Source organism: Lissotriton helveticus, chromosome 9 (genome assembly GCF_964261635.1).
Source record: "Lissotriton helveticus chromosome 9, aLisHel1.1, whole genome shotgun sequence".
Taxonomy (NCBI): Eukaryota; Metazoa; Chordata; class Amphibia; order Caudata; family Salamandridae; genus Lissotriton; species Lissotriton helveticus.
Genome location: NC_136070.1, coordinates 536858308 through 536881073, shown reverse-complemented (window position 1 = coordinate 536881073; position 22766 = coordinate 536858308). Strand labels below are relative to the sequence as shown.

The 22766-nt window shown below is 43.7% G+C and overlaps 1 protein-coding gene across 1 annotated transcript in view; it reads left to right on the top strand.

Moving 5' to 3' along the window:
* The window catches only part of LOC144781513 (inositol-trisphosphate 3-kinase B-like), a 944304-nt gene that overhangs the window by 332906 nt on the left and 588632 nt on the right, over positions 1–22766 (top strand). The gene's annotated exons all lie outside the window — the stretch shown is intronic.

Here is a 22766-nt window from a genome sequence, read left to right as displayed (position 1 = left end):
ATTCCGAAAATATTGTTGCGCTGCCTTTGGCCCCATTCGCACATCGGTCCGCTACTGACGCCATCTCACAGGCCAACGGGGCGCCCCACGCCGACTTTCAACATTGTAGGATGGCCACACCAGTGCGGCAACTTACTAGACACCACCTCGGTGCCATCCGGATCTTGGCGCGTTGTGCTGCCTTCGGCCTATTCGCACATCGGTCCGCTACTGACGCAAACTCACAGGCCAACGGGGCGCCCCACGCCGACTTTCAGCATTGTAGGATGGCCACACCAGTGCTACAACTTGCTGGACACCACCTCGGTGCTTTCCGGATCTTGGCGCGTTGTGTTGCCTTCGGCCTATTCGCACATCGGTCCGCTACTGACGCCGCCTCACGTGCCAACGTATTTTCTCCGCATTTTATACCCTATGCCGCATAACAGGTCATGTGACTTGTTTATAAAACTTTTCATTGGTTCATTTTACTTTTGGTTTCCTAATGATGGAAGGCTTGATCATATGACCTAAAAACAACACTTTTCATTGGATGAAAACTTTTTTTTTTTCCCAAACGATGAAAGCCCCACCTTGTTGGATGTTTCAGACTGAAGCTGGCGTCAGCATGAGAGCACCACCATCTCGTAGCTCCGTCGTGGTCATTCCGCGAGCAATCATGGCAGCCGCTCCCCACCAGAAGCCTACAGGAGTCGGGGGCCCCCAAAACTTTTGATGAATCCTCAAGGCGGAGGGGACGCTTTCGAGAATGGGGTCCAAGACCTAGCAGACAAGCGTCCGATTTCCAAGGTGTCCCAGGGCCATTCAGTGGACCAGGCCCAAAAAGGAAACAGCCTTCCGCCATTTTGAGAGTCCTGTGACAGCCGCCTATCGCTGCACCGCAAGAGTGGGCGCAACTCAGCTGAATTGCGGCTTTTGACACAGTGGACCAAAAACGGACGGAATGGCAACTGAAACGGTAAAGGGGCGCCCCACTACAACAGATGAGACTCCACCTGGAGAGGCCCGTTCACGCCGCCTCCCCCGGGGCGCCCCACGCTGTTATTCGGAGCAGCATTGTAGGATACCAAAACCAGTGCGGCAACTTACTGGACATCACCTTGGTGCCATCGTTCTGCTGCCTTGGAACTATTCGCACAACAGTTTGCTACTGATGACCCACCCCCCGCGACGCCCCACGCCAGAAATCTGGACGTTGTGCTGCGTTGGGACTATTCGCACAGCCGACCGCTACTTCGTTGTTTTTCCCTAAAAATGTTTATATGTTATTACTGTTTTTGTTTTCTTGTATATATTTATAAGTTATTAAAGTTTTATAATCTTACTACTTTGTCGGAGTGCTATATATTTTTAATGTGACACATAATTGTAAAAACTTTGATGTACAAAGAGTCATCCCTGGAATCTTCCGCTTCAGGCTCGGTCCCCTCCCCAATCACAATACAGGATGGTTTTCAGATAATAGGAACGCGTCTGCTGTGACGGATCTCATCGAGTGTGGGCCTTGATCTACTATAACTCCTTTGAAGAGGGGTGATTCTTTACAGCTGGGGGCATAAACTACATCTGCAGGGCTAGCTGATACCCTAGGACCGGCCTGGACAATCGGACACAGAGGAAAAGGAGTGTCAGAGGGTGCGGTAGTGAATAGGGCGAAAGGGAGGTGTCGGGCGGGCACAGGGTGTGATTCTCAGGGAAGAGCAGCGCAGATGGGGGGAGGTTTATTACCCATGCATAAACAGAGAGCGGGGGTGACCACTGCCTGGGGGAGATGCTTGCGAGGGTGGGGAGCCATGCTAAGGATCGACAGCGTGCACAGAGTGGGTCTGGTCAAGGCATCTAAAATGACTGCCGTGCACGACAAAAGTGTGGCATTATAAAAAAGACAAGATGGCGCAGACAATGTTTTTCAACACTTCCTGATTTCCTTCGAATCGAACGTTAACAGACGTTGGGGCATATTACTAAAGTTAAGCGATATTTATCCCTAACGATGCTTAGCAATGATTTTTTTACCGCTAAGCATCGTCAGAAATTATCGCAGATAAACCTTGCTATTATCAAGGTTTATCGCAAATACAATAAAAAACGACCGCAATGCATTAATATCGCTGAAAACTCAGCGATATTCATGCATTACCGAGCTAATGCTCTTAGCCATGTTATCCACCTCCCATTGGATAACATGGCTAAGAACTGCTCAGGGCAGGTGCTAGCTTTTGGAGATATTCGCGCTTATCGCGAATATTTCCAAAAGTTGATAATAGGAGATAGCGATGTTAGCGACTGTTTCCAGTCGCTAACATCTTGGCATGCCCACTTTGCATGTCATTAGTGATAAATATCACTCACATGCAAAGTGGGGCCCAAGATGGTCGCTATCTCCTACTAGCCGTCGCTAACTGGTGTTAGCAACAGCTAGGTAATACAGATATAATTTTATCTCCGCGAAGCGGAGCGCTGTTACAGATATATATCTTGTTTTTGAACGTTAATTTCTCAAAATCCACTGAAGCACATACATTGAGACCTAGCAAAGGCACATCGAGCTACCAGTCCCTACAATTTTGCCAAGTTTCGTGCAAATCCATTCAGCCGTTCGATTATTATTATTATTTTTTTTTTGCCCCGCGGGGCCCTTTTAAAACCTCCACATCAAACCTAAGAGGTCAAGGAGGATCTACTATGCCCCCTTATGGTCATTTGCCCCTTCGCTTTGGCTTCCTCTTGTCTCTCGATCCTACCGAGAGACAAGATGGCGGCCGCTACGGACTGTTTGCAATGTTTACAGACGCCGGAGAACCAATCAGCTTCGCAAACCTCCGTTACGCGAAGCGGAGCGCTGTTACAGATATATATCTTTTTTTGAACGTTAATTTCTCAAAATCCACTGGAGCACATATATTGAGACCTAGCAAAGGCACATCGGGCTACCAGTCCCTAATATTTTACCAAGTTTCGTGCAAATCCATTCAGCCGTTCGATTATTATTATTATTATTTTTTTTTGCCCCGCGGGACCCTTTTAAAACCTCCACATCAAACCTAGGGGGTCAGCGAGGATCTACTATGCCCCCTTATGGTCATTTGCCCCTTCGCTTTGGCCTCCTCTTGTCTCTCGATCCTACCGAGAGACAAGATGGCGGCCGCTACGGACTGTTTGGAATGTTCACAGACGCCGGAGAACCAATCAGCTTCGCTTCACAAAGCTCCGTACCGCGAAAAGTCCGCGAACCGGAGCGCTGCCCGGTCCGCTGTTACAGATATATATCTTTTTTTGAACGTTAATTTCTCAAAATCCACTGGAGCACATATATTGAGACCTAGCAAAGGCACATCGGGCTACCAGTCCCTACAATTTTGCCAAGTTTCGTGCAAATCCATTCAGCCGTTCGGGCTAAAAGTGAGGCCAACCGCCCTATGGAAAACTCAATGTTAAAAACATGTTTTGGGACCCCCCTTTTTTCTCGGCCCCCCCTTGACGAACCCCCCCCAAATTTTCAAGGGCTGCTCAGAAACAAAATGTGCCATTTTCCTGAAAATTTCAGCCAATTCCGTCCACAAACGCCAAAGTTATTAGACATAGAATTTTCAAAAATCCCATAGAGAAAAAATCCTAACTATATATACCTACTGGCGACCGCCAGTAGGTATATATATATATATATATATATATATATATATATATATATACACATATATATATCTTTTTTTTTCCTTCTTTCTTAAGATTCAATCCCCTTTAAAAATGCCACCTGTGTAGAACATCATACTATACATTTTTAACCCATTACACTTAGGAACCTTTCTTAGGTGAGAACATATCTATAATTACTTTGACACTTTAACAATTAATTGGCTTAGCCCAAAGGAAAGGGTTGGGGGAAGGGAATAGACTCCATCTTTATAGTTCTTAGACATTGTAAAAACTCTGAATGTAATCCATATTAATTCCATCGAAGTGCAACTGCCACGATTCCATCGTCACAGGTGAACAAATAGTTCTGCATCCATGTTGTGGCCCCAAGGTATCTCTGTCCCAATAGAGAGTATCAAACATGGTTCTCGCCTCCTAAATTCCTTTTCACTGTTACCTCCTCTCTGGTGAGCCCTCACATGTTTGATGCACCAGTAATTAAATGTCGATAAGGACCGGTTGTGAACTTGATCAAAGTAAAAGGCCATTGGGTTATTCTTCTCACAATTTGTTAACGCTCTCATATGTTGTAGGATTCTTAATTTCAATTTATTCCTGGTACTACCAACATATAACTTTTTGCAGCCACTTTTTAAAACAACGATAACATACTGTGTGTTGCATGTTAATTTTTCCTTGTTTGGCTCCTCATGACCTTCAACTGTTCAATAACTCTTGCAATTTAGTCCATGGTTACAGGCCTTGAAATAAAGCCCTCCATATTTCTAGTTAACCAGTTTCCTTGTTTGTGTTGTTCTTGCTGGTGTACAAAAATTCTCTTAGCTCTCAACATCTGGCTGTAGGGGATGCTCCACTGAGAGTATCTGGGGGGCCACTATTCGCAAGTAGTATAGAGTTGGTAGCTGTTGGTTTTCAATGGATCCTGGTTGTCAGTATGTTGTCCCAAACTTACAATTCTACATCCAGGAGGTTACATGATTGATGACTCTGTGTGTATGTGAATTGTAAATTACAATCAATGTGATTTAATTTAGTTCACAAATTATTTATATATATATATATGGCTCGTGTGAGGTATTCCCCTTGATGTGCGATGGCTTCAGTGGGGCAACCTTTGATGTTTTTTGTGTAGCGGCGTGTCCAGCCGCGAAGCCGTCCCGCCGCCTGAAACGGCGGATCTACAATGCTCGCAAACTCGAGCTTGAATTGGAATCAAGGGGTCCTGAGCCACGGGATGATATGGGCTGAGACTGCTATGAACCTTCGCTGTGCTTTACCCATTTGGGATATGACTCAGAGATGCTTGAAATTATTACGGACTTTGCAAATACCCACATGGGGAATTATGGGACTTTGAGTTTGGCATATATTTTTGGAACTACCCTAACCTCAATGCCGACGCCCATGGGGGCGGGACTCTCAAATTTAAATAAATCATGTGTCCTACAACAGTTTTGTTTTGCCTGTGCTTCTCTGTGGAACAAGCTGCCAGTGATCAAGGGTACGAGGTTACCCGAAACGCGTATGGCTTAAGGATTTCATCAATTGTAGCAAGGCAGGAGCGTGGTGATCAAGGCTGCCTGTGGCTCGTGTGAGGTATTCTCCTTGATGTGCGATGGCTTCAGTGGGGCAACCTTTGATGTTTTTTATATATATATATATATATATATATATATATATATATATATATATATATTCCTCAACACGTCTTTCACCTGTCGTTGCTCCACTTGTTACGGGTGCTTTCTTGGCGTGTGGTGAAACACGCTATTACATTCCCAACGCTGGTTTGGAATTCTACCAAACCCCTTTTTTAAGTGCATACAACAAAGCCATCCTTGGGGTCGAAGTAATTTTTCAAATATTTATTTTGCGCGCTTTCCGCAGCCAGTTTGACAAACGCGTTTCAGCGTTTCCGCCTTCGTCAGTGTCAATCTGAAACTTTACTCGTTTGGTTTTAAATAAAAAAACAGTTGCTGTATTCATCAACATAGAAAGGTTCGTGCACTATTTACAAGTGAAAACATGGAAGGAAAATGGACTAAAACCGCTCATTTGCGGCGGCCATTTCTAAGTGGATACAAATAGTTATAATTTGTAATGCAATTTCCTTCTTTATAAATTAAATTCATACTTTTCCTGGAAAATATTTTCCAAAAAATCTTAACTGTCGTAGATACTATCTCTATCGACTTAAGCACACTGCTCCTATAGTATATAATCACTGTGTTTATGTCGCTCGCATACCAATTAAAATTGGTATGCGATTATCACCTGCCCAAGGTACATAAAAGCAAGAATTGGCCTCCGGGAAGACCGATAGTTTCTTCCAAGAAAAGCCTGCTGGAGAATACTTCCATCTATATAGACAATTTCATATCTCCAATAGTAAAAGATCTAAACTCCTACCTGAAGGATACGAAAGACTTTCTACGGATAATCAATGGCACTAGTTGGAACTCGGAAATGCTCCTAATTACTTTGGACATAACGAGCCTCTACACTTCAATAGACCATGAGCAAGGCCTCCATGCTATGAGCTCTTTTTTTGATCAAAGACCCCTTAAATTTCGCAAACACAATCAGATGCTGATGGATTTAACCAGATTCTGCCTATTTAATAACATCTTTCCCTTCTCAGGACAGTTGTATCGCCAAAGACAGGGCACCGCAATGGGCACGTGCTTCGCCCCCAGCTACGCGAATTTATTCGTGGGCTGGTGGGAGAAGCACGTGGCCTGGGCGTGTGAGAATGAACAATGGATGGAGAACATTGCCCTATGGGCGCGTTACATTGATGATTTATTCATTATATGGCGTGGTACGAGAAGTGGGGCTGAAAGATACATAGAACTGCTGAATGTAAATGATTTCAATCTAAAATTTACAAGCTGTATAAGCACAAAGGAAGTAGTGTATCTAGATCTAAGGGTATACATAGAAAATGAGAAAACTGAAACATCTTTGCACCGCAAGACCACTGCGGGAAATACGATCCTACACGCAGACAGCAGTCATCCGAAAAGAGTAGTTAAAAACATTCCAGTAGGAGAATTCCTGAGAATGAAACGTAACTGTTTTACACTCTCAGAATGTACTAAAGCCTTAGCCCAGTCCAAGGAGAGATTCAGAAAAAGAGGATATTGTAAAGGGTTCCTAGAGAAAGCAGAACAAAGATGTAACGAAACCACAAGAGAGAGTTTACTGAAAGATAAAATCATAACCAAAGATAACAATGTGAGGTTAATCAGTAACTATACAGACAAATCCCCAGAGGTCTTCCAAATTCTAAGAAGAAATTGGAAAGTGCTAAAAGCTGACAGTGTAGTGGGAAAGATGTTACCAACGAATCCCATGATCACTTATAGAAGAGGAAATTCCCTGAAAGATCAACTAGTTGATAGCCATTACAATACCAAGAGTAGAAAGACAAAAGTGGTACCAGGATTTTTTCCTTGTATGACGTGCAAGGCATGTAAATATAGCAGCAAAATCAAGACCTACACAGTACCTAGGATGCAGAAAAGAAACACTATCAAGAAGTTGCTTAACTGCAATTCAGAGTACACAGTTTACTGTCTAACTTGTCCATGTGGGAAACGGTACGTGGGAAGTACCATTAAACCTGCCAAATTGAGAGTCTTAGAACATCAAAGGGCCATTACAAATAAGGACCAAGTCTATCCGGTGGCTCGCCACTTTGAGAAAGAACATGGCAGTAACTGTAGTCTCCTCACCTTCTTTTGTTTAGACCAACTTGTAAAATCAGAAAGAGGAGGGGACAATATAAAAAAACTTCGGACATTAGAGTCCAAATATATCATCAAATTACAAACAAAGGCCCCCCTAGGTCTGATCAATGAGGAAGAAATGTGGGTTCACGTAGGTCGCTAAATATGAATGCCAATGGTTTCTTGATAAAAGTGTCTGAATTAATGTTTTTTTCAAAAAATTTGGAGTATTGCTAGGAATCCCAGGAATTGCATAATTTGTGATATGGGAAGATCATTTCTGTGTATCATGCTGTGCTCATAGCCCATTCAGGGCCTAACAATTTGAATGATGGAAAATTGGTATGCGAGCGACATAAACAGTGATTATACACTATAGGAGCAGTGTGCTTAAGTCGATAGAGATAGTATCTACGACAGTTAAGATTTTTGGGAAAATATTTTCCAGGAAAAGTATAAATTTAATTTATAAAGAAGGAAATTGCATTACAAATTATAACTATTTGTATCCACTTTGAAATGGCCGCCGCAAATGAGCGGTTTCAGTCCATTTTCCATTTTCATTCCATGTTTTCACTTGTGAATAGTGCACGAACCTTTCTATGTTGATGAATTCAGCAACTGTTTTTTTATTTAAAACCAAACGAGTAAAGTTTCAGATTGACACTGACGAAGGCGGAAACGCTGAAACGCATTTGTCAAACTGGCTGCGGAAAGCGCGCGAAATAAATATTTGAAAAATTACTTCGACCCCAAGGATGGCTTTGTTGTGTGCACTTAAAAAAGGGGTTTGGTAGAATTCCAAACCAGCGTTGGCAATATATATATATATATATATATATATATATATATCGGGTGCACAGCGTAGGGGCCGGATCCTGGCCCTGAATTTGAACATGTACTACAAAGGACGCAGCACTCCGGAGTTGAGTTTGAAGATTTTATTCATAGCAATACTTCACCAATGTGTTTCAGCCCTCCCACGGCTTTCATCACGGGTAGTGAGTCTTTTCTCTCTTGCACTCTATATACCCATGTGGCCTATGGGATTTGTAGTGTCATTCAAATTGAAAACTTTATTAACACTATTTACAAATAAGCATTGGAAATGCAATAGGTCTCGCCTTTGTTTAAGTTTAAGCAATTTGTTTCGCGAATGGTATTTTTTTTTTGCTTTTTTAACTTTTAACTCCCCAAAAGCTCCCTTGCTTTCTCTTCCTATTGTTAGCAACACCTTCAGCTAAGTGTTACATCCACCCGCCCGCACCTCTATTGCACTCTTATAAAGCCAAATTTTGGCGGAGCAGTTATGGGCTGTTTGCTTGGTTAAGAAAATACAAACAAGCATTGGTAAACACGAATGTTGATCTGTTAACTGTGACAATATCTGTAAATCATTGTTTAAAACAAGTAAAAGATGCAGTTTTTTATTATTTAAATCCAACGTTCTAAAGTACCTATTGTGGCTGTTTAAATTCAAACTGGGGCACAGGAGCTTTTAAAAACAAGCACGGTGAAAGTAAACAAGTGCAGCAAGTGCACTCACTGAAGAATCTTTCCTGTTCTGCGTAGCTCCAGTCAGACCTCTTGGCTGTAAAATAAAGGGTAATAAATCAGGTAGTTGCTGTTTCTGTTGGGGCTACTCGCTTTTGTAGCGGGGACAATAAAGTAAGTAATATGCCACCAAAAGATGCAGTAGAAAAAAGAAGCAGGCTCCGAGGAGCGGATCGCAACCCCCAATTACACTGACACGGCCCGCAACTCTGGCGGAGTTGTTGATGTGCAGGCCGGCTGGCTGGTCTACCGCTGATGCGAGCCGCACCTTTTACTCAGGCACAATTAAAGGCGTAGGCCGGCTAGCCGGTCTACCGCTGATGCGAGCAGCACCTCACCCTCGAGCACCGTTATCAAATGCGTGGGCCGGCTCGCAGGGTTACCTGATGATTCCTTCGCTGTCGCATGGACTGGAGCATGGCTTCACTTATCAATGCGGTGAAGATGTCCCGCTGCCAAGCCATGGCTTACAGCGGTTCCGGTCCCAATGCAACTTCTCCTCCGGACTTGGGCTGAAGCGGTGAGAGTAAGGCACGCATTACTTGGATGATCACGCTGCTAGCTCCCAAGCCGGGCAGACGATATGCAGACACATGCACATCGCGTTTGCAGGGGCTGTATTTTTATTAGTGTATAAGTTAAAGCGCTTGATCGTTGTCAGAAGTGGGCAGAAGCCATTTTAGGCATTTATGAAAGTTAGAGCTAATGGCGTTGAAATTAACCGTGTTTTACTTCTTTTATTTTTTTTACACTGGAATGTATGTTGTATGTATGTGTTTATTGTCAGAAGGCTGCGCTTGATGAATCAGATGTGCATTTAAGAGACTCAGGCTGTGTCTAGTGGAAAAAGACTTCCACGGGGATGGGCCTTCTGATGTGCCACCCCGAGCGGGGCTTGTTAATGGGGTTATATTTCATGTTCCTCCTGCTCCGTCAATGCATACGTTCTGGCCAGTGGGTGTTCATCGCCATTTAAGGGCAGCAGTGGATTGGGGGAAGATTGCCGAGTGGCCCTTATTAGTTTGGTGGGGGAAAAGGGGTAGATTTTTGTTATATTTGATCTATGTCTCTTTTCCCTGGCTGGGATTTCCCTGTGGCTCACATGGTGTCACTGCTAGAATGCTTGATGACTTGTGGAATGTTGAGGGCTTGGCCTGTGTGTGAACTGACAGTTGGTGCCAGGCAGGCTGAGCGACAGGGAGGTCACTCCTGGTGGGGTTTAATATTTCTATCTTAAGAACTTGATCTGCAACTCAACTTAAATAAAGCTATCCTATTTATACACCTGGCTCAAGGACCCTTATGTTTATAACATTTTGGCGATGCTTGGAGAAACCTACAACCTACAGGAAAGAGCCTATGGACAAAAGAACCTACAGCGTGCACAAAACAGAAAGAAATAAGGAACCTAAAAAAGAGAAAAGAAACTAACTACAGAAAAGAACTCACAGCTGTGAAGTGAGACTGTGTTTAAATGAGCCTACTTTTAAAGAAAAGAAACGCCTTGCTCAAACCCCACCAGTGTCCATTGCCATTTTGACAGCCTGCAGCCCAAGGCGTTTGAACATCTATACCGGTTTTGAGCTGTTACTACAGAGAGTATCTTACAAGCAGTAAGTACTATATGGTCATTCTGTCTGCAACCCTCGTGTGCAAGATGTTGCTACTGCCTTGTTTTCAATGGTACTACACTTTTATGTAAGGATCACAGTCAACCAGTGTATGAGAAGGAGCGTTCTGTTGTGCTCTATGTTGACCCTGCATGAGAAATACAATCCAGTGGTAACAGATTTATGGTGACAGCTGTGCTCTAACGAAGAGGAAATTCGAAACATAAACATACTGAACGTGAGTTAATTGGCTGTTCTCATGCTGTTTGTGAGCAAGCAACTGCTGCGAAGCTTTTTGTTTAATTTCTGTCGAAATCGGATTTAAGGAGAACTGCATGTAACCCAAATCACATATACTGCACGCAGCCCATGTCATCTACAGCGCACACTTTTTGCCTGAAAGTGAAGATATGCGGGGAGCCTGTTGTGTGATTTATGAGGTGCAGCGCTGTTAATGCGTTTGGACTATCCACGTGAATTTCGACTTAAACCGCTTAATTTCAATCTTGTTTTCACTGCGCAGGGGTTGACAGTTTAACTGTCATGCTATTTTTAAAAAGCAGTGCGCGAGCAACGTAACGCGCACAGAACCTACCTGGTGTCCACCGCGAAGAGAAATTCTCTGCTTTTCTGACGTCGTGGGAGATTAGCAATGCCGCTCTCTCACGTCTTCAGGCACCGGCGTGCCGAGAGCCACCCGGTGCGGCGTGTGATACGTCCCGCCATTTTGAGACTAATATCAGTTTCATGTCGGAGACTTTGCTTTGCCAGTCGCTATGGGAAATCCGGAGTATCTATAAAACCTTTGGAAATAATCGGAACGTCGTGGGAGAGTGAAATGTACTTTGGCAGTAACTCTTTTAACAACATGCAGGTTGATTTCGTGAAGATGTCACAACCAATGCAGGATGTTTGTTTTCGGCAGGTGGACAGTACAAGGGGATCACGCATGCAGGACACTGGACTTTGCTTTCTATTCGGGCGAGGGGTCGCTCACCGGAGTCCAAGTTTGTTAATTTACTGTGCATTTAAAACATGATGTGTTCTGCAATGTGGTGAATTTTGTTCTTAGGGAGCTGTGATTCTGATTGCTCTGTAAAGTAGAGGGTATTTAATGCTCCACGGTTATGGGGTCGTGGTGTCTGATCTTTTGCAGTGTGGTGTGGATGCTAAGTGCTCCAATTTAGTTACTAGGGTGGTGAGTGCCCTTTTGCAGTGTGGTGTGGAAGCTAAGTGCTCCAATTTAGTTACTAGGGTGGTGAGTGCCCTTTTGCAGTGTGGTGTGGAAGCTAAGTGCTCCAATTTTAGTTCACGGGGTGGTGTGTACCCTGTTACATGTTTGGTGGCGGAGCAGAAAATGCTCAATTTTGGTTCACAGGGTGGTGTGTACCCTGTTACATGTTTGGTGGCGGAGCAGAATGTACTCCAATTTTAGTTCACGGGGTGGTGTGTACCCTGTTACATGTGTGGTAACGGAGCAGAAAGTACTCCAATTTTAGTTCACGGGGTGGTGTGTACCCTGTTACATGTGTAGTGACGGAGCAGAAAGTACTCCAATTTTAGTTCACGGGGTGGTGTGTACCCTGTTACATATAGCTTGTGGGCCATTCTTTGTCCCAATATTAGTCCTCAAGGTGGTTGTGTTGTGTTTCCCTAGGAAGGGGGGTGGGACAAATTATCTGAGAATCTAATGTCAATTATTTATTTCAATGTAAATCCTTTATTTTCGGTAAGCATGGTGTACATGATGTTGATGTGTACACTGATGTTGATGTTGCTTACTCTAATTTCAGTTTTGTTATTTCCCTAAAGAAAGGAGATGTTATATTTGATCTATGTCTCTTTTCCCTGGCTGGGATTTCCCTGTGGCTCACATGGTGTCACTGCTAGAATGCTTGGTGACATCGTGGAATGTTGGGGGCTTGGCCTGTGTGTGAACTGGCAGTTGGTGGCAGGCAGGCTGAGCGACAGGGAGGTCACTCCTGGTGGGGTTTTATATTTCTATCTTAAGAACTTGATCTGCAACTCAACTTAAATAAAGCTATCCTATTTATACACCTGGCTCAAGGACCCTTATGTTTATAACAATTTTGTGTTTCCTTGCCGTTTTGGGCAGGAAGGAAGCCTGCATATGGTGATTTAATGAATGGTGTGGGCGTTATATCTGCTATACCCGAGCAAAGGGTGCGGTCCAAAGCGGCTCATAGTTTGAGCTCAAGCCACGGCGGCCATGCCCTGCATAAATTATTAACCACTTGGATGCTAAGGTTCTTGCAGATTTGTAATGTAATTTCCATTGAAGTGAATGGCAACTCCATGACGAGCTGAGCTCGTCATGAGCGTCGAAGGAGTTAAAGAGGCGTGTACTCCGGGAGCTTGCTGGAGCGCAGCCTCAGGGAAGTGGCTCCATGCTCATAAAGTGAAACAGCAGGAAATGTGTGTGAAGAGCAAAATAAAACAATGAAGTGTCCGCGCTATTATGATAATGTCAGAAAACGGCCACTTTAAATAGAGTAAATAAATAAAATAGCATGTTCAAGTAGCACGAAGGGATTTAGTGTGGAAGAGTGGCGCCTGCGAGTAGCAGGCTGCATGGCTTTCTTTGTTGAGAGCAACCGTGGGAGGGCACTTAATGAAAATAAATAAGCAAAACAACGTGGGCACGCAATATGAAGGCAATGGATGTGGGGGAGGGATGAACAATGATGTGTTTGAGTAAGTGGCAGCACGTTTTTTTTATGAACACAGTGCACAGGGAGAAGAGCGGAACACGCTGATCAAAGAAAACCCTGCAAAAGTGCACCAACACAAAGGGTACAAGGGCAATGGGAGGGGGTGGGGGCAAAGGCAACCGGGATAACGGGTAGCGCTTGCAGATGATAGATATTCAAAACGAGAGCTGTAGCGGGCAAGCGAGCAAATGCAAGTTTGATGAGCTGCCTGTAACGAGACATGTGGCCGCCATTTAAGTATGTAAATTATGAGACCAGATTGTTTTTAATTAAGACAGCGCCTGCCTTGCAGGCGTTCGTGCAGCGGGGGAGGGAAGGAGGGAACGGAGCATATTCAAAATTTAAAGCGCAATGCTCCGTTAAAAAAAAAAGCACATCGTGCCTGCAGTGGGAGTAGCTCAGTAATACAAGAAAAAAGTGCTTAGCGGCTAATCAAGAGACACTGTCTCCCGCCGCAAGTAAAACATGCACTCCCCGGGGGCCAGGGCCAAAAGAGATCAGGGCGGCAACAAGGAAGGACTAAAAAGCCTCCTGTGCAATCATCACACTATGTTCAACATAATCTATGACGAGAAATGACGCACACAAATTAAAATTGCAGGCAGAGCTGAGACACGACTTCTGGAACCGTATTGATTCCAAGAAGCCCTTGCATGGCGAGACAGCGCATGCGCACTGCTAATGCCAGGCAAGACCTAAAAAGGATTTCCACTATTGTCATTTCATTTTCATAATGGAATTTGTGCTTCACTTCAATGTAATTCAATACAGTATTGTGTAGCATTACAATTAAATCACAAGTCATTCAATTAAGCGAGGCTATACCACCTTCTGGTTCAAATACCCGTATATTTTTTCTGTATAGTACATTTTATGTGGAGGGTATTTTGCAGTACATTTGAAATATACATATATTCCTGCAACCAGTTGGTCTGATGGACCTAATGGTTTATTACTTTTAGCTGCTGCTTATAAAAATGCAAACACTGTGTTAAAAATGTTTCTTTTACAAGAGCCCCACCACAGGTGTGCGAACCTGTGGTGACGCCCACTGTTCTCACCAGCACAACGGGAGGTAGTTCCTAATGGATGGCATTATAAGGCAGATTGTTTAAGCGGAACTGATCATCGACCCACTGAGGTATTTTATTAAACATTTTAACAGCGGATACAAGATGGACTCACTTGAATAATACTTTGTGCAACTACGGGAACCACAAGGCCATCTGAGTGGTCACACCCAATGAGGCAGTGTTCAAGGATAAAACCATGTGCACAATTCTGTCCTGTGGTTCGCTTGTAAACGCCAATGATTAAGGGAGAGATACCCAAAACACGGCTGGCGGCTAGAAAACAGTTGGCCGGTTTGCCTCTAAACCTGACTGTAGCCTTCATTAAAATAAGAGAAATATCACCTACCTGCGTGGCTCTTCCTTTGGGGTTAACTTTGCTGATGGATATATATATATATATATATATGTGTGTGTGTGTGTGTATGTATATATATATATATACATGTATGTGTGTGTGTGTATATATATATATTATATATATATGTAATATATATGTGTATATATATATATATATATATATATATATATATATATATATATATATATATATATATCCATCCAAAAAGTTAAACACTGTTCATGCGCTCTCAGGAAGAATAGGCAGAGACCAAAAGTAATGCTTCCAGGTTTATTCCACACAACGCGTTTCGGCGACAAGCCTTGATCACGTTATCAAGACTTGTCGCCGAAACGCGTTGTGTGGAATAAACCTGGAAGCATTACTTTTGGTCTCTGCCTATTGTTCCTGAGAGCGCATGAACAGTGTTTAATTTTTGGGATATTGGAAATTACCAGCTTTCTCCGCCGGAGTATGCGCCAACCTTCATGGGTCCCAGTACCTCCGAAGGAGCTCTCGAAACAAACAAATATATATATATATATATATATATATATATATATATATATATATATATATATATATATATATATATTCCTGCAACCAGTTGGTCTGATGGACCTAATGTTTTATTACTTTTAGAATGCTTAGAAAAATGCAATAACTGTGTTAAAAATGTTTCTTTTACAATTCTGCTTGTTTCTAAAAGGAAAGGTGGGGGAGATAGTGATCTTAGAACTGCAAAACGTTTGTTGGTAGCATTTTTACAAAGTAAATATGCTTTTTTGCATAGCACTTTCTGAAAAAAAGTTAAATGTTTGTTAAATTTCAACTTTTTTCTCACTCCCCCTCCACCCAGGGTAAACTACACACCATGGGTACCACAGAATCCCCAACATGTGGGGAGAAGGTTTAAATCTTTGCCGGGACGCCTTTTGTGGAAAAATTGATCAAACCTGCAACAAATACACTGAGCACAGTGGGGAAAGCCTCAGCAGCTAAGGTGTTAGCGTTAATTCCTAATAGATGGGGGAGGAAGAAGGGATCTGGAAAAAGACCAAATGTGGGCTTGCTAAAAACGCCCTGTTGAGAATCCCTCTTTGTGTTTAACAGGTGTAATTTCTCTAGTGACTTGTTTTATCTGACTTGATGGCTGGGCAAAACTGAAGTGTCTATTTTTTTTAAATGACTTAACATATGAACTTAAGCAACATGTTACAAATTTACCGCAGAAAGCATTTCCTGAGTATAATTAACGTGTGTACTGGAACAGGAGGAAGGCTTCAGCAGCTGTACCGGATCTGTACTGGCCAGAAAGACAGTTTAAGATAATTGAAAATTGCTTTTGTGTCTTCTTTCCTGGATTGCGGCTGCCTTTGTAACTAAGCAAGCGAGAAATGGTGTTAACAACAAGGACATTTTAGTTCTTCTCTGTGTAGTGAAAATGGATGCTTTTCACTGTAACTGTCCCTTGTTACAACAAGAATAAGCAAACATTGTTACTTATTGGAAAGGCAGTAGCTTAGAGCGAAAGCAGCTCGAACTTCACATCTTTCTGGGTTCTTCAGAGTCTCCTTGTTTTGAAGAAGGTGTTGGAAGCTTCATAAATAAGTTAGGGCCGAATATATAAAGCAGTTTTTCGGTCCCAATCATGCTGAATCGGAGTGTGCTGGAGAAAAACTGCTTTTAGCAATGTACTAAACCCGTTTTAGGAGTCAGTACTTTTTACCGAATCCAAAAATGAGTTTAGAAATAAAGACGCTGTTTGGAAGGAGCATGTTGTAAGTGTCCCTTATAGATAGTGATTTCATAACAAGACGGGAGGATACCATTATGCATTATTCCTTTAATGCAAACTCCACAAAGCCCCTTTGAAGTATTACATCACAAATGAAATTGTTCTAGAACAGAATACAGGTTGCCATCCTCCCCCCGTATATTCAATGAGGAGGGAAATGGTTATCCATGAACCAAAGTGCCAGTCTGTAAGCAGGGTCATTTATAATTATTACCAGTAAATGGAACGCTCTGTAGTGTGATAGCAAATCGCTAGTCCTTTGTCATATGTTGATTTTCAGCATTTGCTAAATACCACCCGTTGGAACCCTTTCCCTATATAAACGCAGTAAAGGCAGAAGTAAATAATGGTAAGATCGTTTTGGATGTGTAGTATAGGAAGTTTTGTACTGTTTAGAGTAGCCTGGGAGAGTGATCATTTTCAGTAGTGCAAAAACAATAAATGGTGGACGGAATGATAAACAATGTCAAACACTCGCCCCAAGTCCAGAGATATGGGCCTAAATTCATTGTTTTTTTGCTCACCACGCCATTCCAGTTTGGACACAGCCATAGGCAGTTCAATCTTGACCCTGCTCCCCATGGCAACAGTCCAGCCTGCACTGCCAGGCCAGGTCCTCCCTGCACCGAAAACAACCATCCTAGAATCAGTTTTGGGGTATCACCCCTCATCAGCCGGGGTAGGTTGACTCCGGTGGCCTTGTGAGCCCGGGACCCACGTCTGGGCATAACCGTCACACTTATGGCAACAGATGCAAAAAGAACAAATGATAGATGGAATGATGAACAATATCAAACACTCACCCCCAGTAAAGAGATCTGGGCCTAAATCCATCGTTTTTTTGCTCACCACGCCATTCCAGTTTGGACCCAGCCATATGCAAATCAGTCTTGACCCTGCTCCCCATGGGAACAGTCCAGCCCTAACAGCTAGGCCAGGTCCTTCCTGGACCGGAAATAAGCATCCTAGGACCGATTTCTCCTTACTCTCTGTGCCACCGGAGTCAGGCTTGTATGGCTGATAAAGAGTGAGAACATAATGAGCATTGTCCAAGGCCAATGCACTAAGACTACTTGTTACTTAACCTACGAGATCATACAGATGGAATCGTACCACAAAGATGAAATATCAATGGTAGAATATTGACTTGTTTCTGTAACTTTTCACATCCATCTGACAAAGCCTACTTTTACCTGAATATTTCCTAATGGAATTGAATAAATAATTCTCTCTTCCACTACATAACTGCTGGCCTATTTTATGAGTGCTGCTTGCATCCTTATGTGCACATTGCCACAAAACCCAGAGCATTGAACCGAGAGCACTGCCTGGAATGCATGGCATTGTGTAAGAGAATGCATTGTACCACTTGTTAAATAATAATTAGGCTCTGTACTAGAGTGAATGTTTGACATTGGTCAACATTCCATCCATCAATTGTTCTTTTTGCATTTTTTGCCCCAAGTGGGACGCGCATGCCTAAACGTGGGTCCCGTGCTCTCCATGTCACTGAATTCTAGCTAGCTTGGCTGATGAGGGGTTGTACTCTGAAACCGGTCCCAAGATGCTTGTTTCCGGTCCAGGGAAGACCTGGCCTGGCACTTCGGACTGGACTGTTCCCATGAGGAGCAGAGACCAAACTGGGGTGGCATGGTGAGCAAAAAAACAATGCATTTAACACAGATCTCTTGATTGGGGGTGAGTGTTTGGAAAGTTTCAGCACCACGTCCATCATCTTGTTGTGTTTGCTTTTTCAATAGTACGACACTCCCGAGTAGGGTAGATGTCTTTGAAGACCACCGTTGGAGGTCATTTCGCATTGCCGCAAACCAAGAGGTAAGATTATCAGTTTTGGTCTGTGCTGCCTGAGCCTGGCTGTGAATACCTAAATAGCAGACACCCACAGTTGCCACAATCTTGCCCGCATGATGCTCCCACTCCACATATCACCCCAATGGCCCTATGGTAAATAGTTTCCTTTTACCTCAATTAACCCAGAGCCTCAAGTGGTGCCCGAAAGTATCAAGGATATCCATTGTGATCGGTCCGGGGTGCATGGGTCTCTGCCAAGGTACATTAATACGTCATCCGCTTATAGGGATACCCTGTCTTCATAAATATTAGTCCATTTGAAGACCCATGTAAGTGGGTCTGTGCAGAGAATGTGTGGTAGGGGCTCTATAACGGTGCTGATATAGATCTTCCAATTCTTACCGAAGAATGTGGTTTATCATTTAGCAAGTAGTGCGGGCCGCATCCCAGATGTTCGAGCAGTGAGAACAAAAAGGTCTATTACCTTTTTTGATAAGACCTAATCGAAATCTGTGTAGCATCACAGACAACCGTGGAGAGCCACGTCGCAAGTACTTTGGCCAAAATTTTAGTTTTGCAGTTGATCAACGATATAGGCCTATATGATGAACAGAGGTTTTTGCTGGGCGATTTACGTTAAGGATAGTGGCAATATGTGAGATCTAGTAGGGATTTTGTATTGATATGGGATTGGAAGAGAAAGAACTCTATAGGGGGTCCATAAGGCCTGGGAACTTTCATATGGATAGTTGAGAGATAGCAGAAGCTATCTCATTAACAGTGATAGGCTTGTCAAGTGTGCTCGCTATATGTGTCAATTCCTGCCATTAGATAAGCCTGTGTTTTTGCATGGACAGCAAATGCATGTGCCAACCCCTCAGGGATTCTAGGTATGATGTCTCTAGACTCTTCCTCAATCGGTCTAATTTTCTCAGCCAGTGAAATAGTTTGTTGTCTAGCTCATAGAGTCGCGCTGGGACAGCTGCCAGAGTTTCCTGGCCTCATTAGATTGAAGTAGCTTGTGTAATTGCATGGCATGTTTCTTGTATACCTGAGTGTTTGGCCTGTCTGAGGATGGCTTCCCTCTTAATTTTGTTGAGCTGTCATTTAACGTTCCATGTAAGACAGCGGAGCAAGGTATTAGTGTTTTGGAAGGTCATAGTTGGAGGTTAGATCGAAAATCACAGGCAGGCACTGAGTCTTGGTATGGTCACGTTGAGGAAATAAGCTACTTAAGAGGACACAACGTATACTACTTTTACTATGGCACTTCTAATACTTTTAACAGTGAAGTTGCTGTCCTTTATAAACTGGGCTGATTACACCTTCCCAGATGGGGTAAGATGTCACACTCTGTCTAGAATATCCCAACTAAGCAATGAAAAAACATATTAACTTCCCATACAAAAACAAAATAAACAGAGTGGGCAGGCTGCGGTGATAAACCGCCAGTGCCCGTATGATCTCAGACACAGTATGGCATGTAACAATAGGAGTTTGATTGCGGTTTATGGATAAAAAGGGAGCCAAAGGCACTGCCCCCCCCCCCCTATTTTTGAAACGGAGTACTGACAAATCGGCACAGTAAATCAAACCGCTGAGGACTGGACTGTTATTAAAGACAGCGGTGAGGATATTGTTGAGGCCAAGTAAGGGTAGCATCCAGTTCTGAGCCTTGGAAGGGTGACAGCAGGGCACTTTCTGGTGAATGAGTTGACTGTCGTTATGGAGAGGCCAAACGATCCATAAGGACTCTGTAGCTCATGTTGAATCTCAGCGTATCTAGGGGAATGGAGCACTACCATTTACGCCTCCAATTTCACCAAGACCTCTTGCACCAAGGAATGTCATGATTGTGTGTTGCTGCTGATGAGTCAGTCTCTGACAGCAGTCTTTCCACTCAGTGCAGGCCTTTATTCCACCCGCTGTCGGGCAAGTTCTGGTGGATCAAAAATAAAATAACTATGTTTGGAAAATAACCTTGAGTTTGACTGGGAAGAGTAGCAAATATTGCAGTCCCATATTTCCTAGTTTTTGTTTGACTACGATGAAAGTCTTCCGTTGTTATTATACGTCCCTCATGTAGTCTGAAAAGACTGTTACATTATAGGAATCATACTGGATGTTGCCCTTTGTCCTGACTGTGTAAAAGACTAGGTGCTGAGCAAGAAATTTAACAAATCTAGCAATAAGAGGTCTGGAGGCAGTTCCTGGGTGTGGCCTGACCCAAATGGCGATGGACTTAATCCAAAAGTAGGCACGAAGGTCTCCTGTCACGTCATCAAACATTGGACAGGGATTGATCCGTCTACCCCCTGCAGAAAGGTCACAAATCTCAAGTTAGGAGCAGAGCTCTGCATCTTCCATTCGTATGTGAAGTGCATGGGCCTCAGTTGATGCCAAGTCAGTGTACCCTTGAGCTCACTGACAGTGTACTCCATTTCAGATATTCTCCCCTTTGCATCCGATGACCCTCAACAGCATTGCAGAACTCCTTTTGGAGCAGGGAGACATCAGTTCTCACATTGCCGATCTTTGCCTCAAGAGTACGTTTAACGATGTTTATGGCCTGTAGAATAACTGCAGTAGAGGTGTGGTAAGATTGATTTGTGACCATTGGTGTTCCATCTGTGTCAATGCCCTAATAGTAATTGTTTTTTTAATGTATTGGTCAATCTTCTTCTCTGCTGTTACTGAACCTGATCTGTCTCTCCCATCTGGTATGGTTATTTTTTAGGGGTTTGTCCAATAAGATCAGATATAGGTCTAATAGAGGTTGGGAAGACGGCGGGGTATCAGGTCACAAGCAACTATCTGGTCTCCACACAATACCTCAAGCACAATGTGGAGAAAACTCTGTATATCTGTGTCTGCTTTTTAATCTTTTAATGTGAGCATGAGTGGCTCTGATCTCCAATGCCCTATAAGCCTGGGCCTACGTGACCTAATTGACCACTCATGAATCGTCTCAACCTCCCGGGAGTTGATGTCACTTGTCAAAGCACCCCAGGAATAGATGAAGTGGTGAATAATAGGTGATCGTTTCACTATGAAGAGAGGGGAGAGATATATGAAACAACCACCTGACATCAGAAGTTAGCAGGTCTTTGTTCACCGTGATTGGATGCCTCTAATGCAGCAGGTAGGCAGGGAACAGCACCTGGAAAGGTCCAGGGAAGATAGGAACCTGGGCCAAGAATATCCGCATGGTGGAGCTTCCCTGCTCCCAGCGCTTCGAGTCCAGCTACCAGTCATGTGTCAAAGATGGATGGGCGCTCACTTTTCCTCTGTTCCCGGAAGGCAACGAGCAGCCATTTATGCTTCCCGGGGTAGTGAATGCGGTTTGAGCCTTTCAAGGGCCATGTAGTCTTTAGTGTCAGAGGGCCCCAGGATCCTGTGCCTGATGCTCCAGAGGTCTCGTTAGCCACAGAAGTGCAAGCAGTTTTGTCACACCAGGGTGTCCCAACATTGGGTTGTCAAAATAATCAAATGGTAATATACAATTCTTTGCTCCCTGAACTGACATAGAGCCTTATCTTTGCACCCTTAGATTCTAAAATGAAGAGGGGTCTTCAGAGATGGGGGCTTATACACCTCCACGTCCTCTGGCAGGTAGTCCTTTTCAAGATGATGGTGCTGCCTCGTTTCCTGTGTCTTTTACACTTTCTCCATCCCTAGTCCGACCCCGTGGTTTACAACCCTTAATTATATAATTCATCCCTTCCTCTAGGTTGGGGCCCCCATATCACCTTTGATAGTTGCCAGCAATCCCACTACAACTGCAGAATGGAAATGGCAAACTTGCATCACTATTATATAGCATTCCAGTTGATTGTGATTAATGACTGGCTTAGCGGGGGCTGGGATGACCTGACCTACAGGGTCGAGTTGGCCCTGTTGAGACTAGACCAAATCATGGGTATCCTGTATGGTGCTCTTCTCCCTCATTCCCTCACGGTAATTACACCTGTGGTCCTCCTGAACTGGTAGGCAGCGCTCTGACTTATGGCTGGGACCGTAGACTGACACGTTTGACCCCTCTTTGGAAGGGAACGTGGCTGCATCACACATCAGACGTGAAGGGTTTGTGAAATGGGACAGGATAGGAATCACTCTGGTCGGATACCCATATTCAGACGTTTCAGGATCTACAGAAGCAGTATCTAGTCTCCTTTACCCAATTTCCCAAGTACCTACAATTAGAACATGCCCTCGCAGCTCACATCCCTTTATATACTGACATTTCAGACTTTAGCTCCCTAGTGGCTAAACTAATAACTGAGAGGCAAACCAACAGCGCAGTCTCACAAGTATACCACTCCCTGGTCATCAACTCCCATGACCAGTTTACAAGACCGAAACAGAGGTGGGAGGCTTGGGAGGGGGAACTGGACGATACAGAATGGAGGGAAGCTAAGATGGCCCTTCAGGAATTCGCCACCTCCACATGCCTCAGGTTGAT